The sequence below is a fragment of the Odocoileus virginianus genome, chromosome 18, assembly GCF_023699985.2.
Source record: "Odocoileus virginianus isolate 20LAN1187 ecotype Illinois chromosome 18, Ovbor_1.2, whole genome shotgun sequence".
Taxonomy (NCBI): domain Eukaryota; kingdom Metazoa; phylum Chordata; class Mammalia; order Artiodactyla; family Cervidae; genus Odocoileus; species Odocoileus virginianus.
In genome coordinates this window covers 12,608,667-12,611,017 of record NC_069691.1, presented here as the reverse complement: position 1 = coordinate 12,611,017, position 2,351 = coordinate 12,608,667, and the positions used below count along the sequence as shown (strand labels likewise).

The 2,351-nt window shown below is 38.9% G+C and overlaps 1 pseudogene; it reads right to left on the bottom strand.

Moving 5' to 3' along the window:
• Window positions 1-1,170: 1,170 nt before the first annotated feature.
• On the bottom strand, window positions 1,171-1,863 carry LOC110142666 (large ribosomal subunit protein uL30 pseudogene; annotated as a pseudogene).
• Window positions 1,864-2,351: the final 488 nt, after the last annotated feature.

Below are 2,351 nucleotides of genomic sequence, written 5' to 3'. Positions count from 1 at the left end.
AAACCTGTGGCTTCTGCATCAGTGGGCAGATTCATTACCGCTGAGCCATCTGGGAATCCTAACAGGCCTGCTAGTCTTGAAAAAATTAAGGGCTCAGATCACTACCCTGGGTGTGGGTGAGTTTTATGTGTCAACTCCACTGAACTAAGCATCGTCTAGATAGCTATTAAAACGTGATTTGTGAGTGTGTCTGTTGGGGGTGTTTCTGGGAGAGATTAGCATTTGAATTGGTAGACTGTAAAGAAGCTCACCCTTACCAATGCAAGTGGACATCATCCAATTTGTTGAGTGTCTGAACAGAACAAAAAGGCAGAGGAAGGTCAAGGCTGTCCTCTTTGCTTAAGCTGGGAAATCCATCTTCTCCTGCCTTTCAGACACTGGCACTCTCGGTTCTCAGTCCTTAGAATTGGACTGAATTACTGTCACTGGCTTTCCTGGTTTCCCAGCTTGCATATTGAACTTTTCATTTCACTCTTTTCTTGCTTGCATTTATTTTTTAAAAACAAGAAGTCTGCTGTAATTCTATCCTTGTCCCTCTGTATAGAAAGCTTTTTCCAATTTCTGAATTTCAATATTTTCTCTTTGGTTTTCTGCAGTTTGACTATAATTTGCCTGTGTGTAGTGTTTTGAGCTTTTATCCCGTGGCTGTTCTCTAAACTTCCTTCAACTATTATTTCTGCAAGTATTCCATTGGTTCCAGTCTCTTCTTCTCTTCTTTCTGATACTCCAATTATATGCATGCTGCAGCTTTTGATATTGCTCCACAATTCATAGATATTCTGTTCTATTCTAAACTGTTCTGTTATATCCTGTACTTTTTTTCTTTATTTTCCTCTTTGCACTTCAATTTGAGAAGTTTCTATTTATTTATGTTCAATCTTACTGCCTTTTTTTTAATCAGTCAGTCTAATGGTGTGCCCATCAAATGCAGTCTTCATTTCAAATACTGCATTTTTATTTTTATTTCTTATTTCCCTTTAACTTTTTAAAAAGTTTCCTTATCTCAGCTGGTATTCCATCTGATCTTGTGTGTTATCTACTTTTCCTTGAAAGCTTTTATCATATTATAGTCATTGTTTAAAATTTCCTGTGAGATAATAGCAACATCATTTTTATATTTGTGTCTGGTTCTGATGCTTGCTTTGTTTCTTTTTCCTTTTTTCAATTTGTTTCAATTGTTTATTAATGGACCAGATTACAAAAATAATCCTGGTAGATACCTTAGTTCATCCTTCTAATAAGCCTGTTGATCTGGTCTTCCCTGTTGCCAGCATCTCCACCTTCTACAAAATGGGTGGTCTTTTTCTTAATTCCACCTCGTGGAGAAGACAATTTAAAGGGCCACAGGAAGTTGTTTGCTTCTTTGAAACGTTTTCCAACGGTATAGATCTCATGAATCAGATCCTCCATGCAGATGATTCCGTATTTCCCAAGAGATCGAGCAATCAATGCGTTGTCTGTCAGGGAAATTCGCTTTTTGTTGATTTTGCCATAACCACGCTTGTAGATCAATTCATTTACAGACTTCAGATTTGGGTACCCCCATGCAATGTATGGCTCCACAATTCTCAGCATGTTAATTGATGCCTTGTTGAGCTTCACGAAGGTGCCATTGAAGATCCGCTGGAGGCAAAGGAGCTGCAGCACCTTTCGAACCTTTGAGCTCACACTGTTGATAACTCTGATCCTGATGACAAATGCCAATTTGGGTTCCGCGGGTACATAGAAGTTGCCGGCTTTCGGTGCCATCCTAGCCATTCGAATTTCAGTTCTGTACATCTGCCTGTATTCTTTGTGGTAATGCTTAGCTTGTTCATAAATAAGCTTCTTCCTTGCCATTCGAAGCATCTTTTGGGCAAACTTCTTTCTCAGGCACTTGATCTTAAGCTCTGCGAAATTCTTTCACTTTTTCTTAAGGGTTTCTGGCACAGCAGAAATCTTCTTTTTCTTCTCTTCTGCACCCTCCATGGTTCCAGCCGGGAAAGAGGTGCTTTGTTTCTTTAGACGGTATTTATTCTTGCCTTCTGGCATGCCTTGTTGAGATCAGACATACTATATAGGGTAATAGCTACTGAGATAAACAGGACATCAGTATGAGATTCATGGTAATCTGGCTAAGAGTTGGGACACATTTAATGTTTGTTTTAGTTATAGGCACCAGAGGCTTTGACTTGCTCTAGTGATCTTATTTTCCCTTCCCTCTTACCTTTCAGTTTCCTCACGTGCTCTTCTTAGAGAGAATCCGTGCCTTGAAGTTTTTAACTTTTAATCCATTGCTATTATTTTTGGAGGTTTGTTAGTGTTGTGGCAGGTAATGAAGGAAAAAAAGATGTTCTTTCACCTTCAGATTA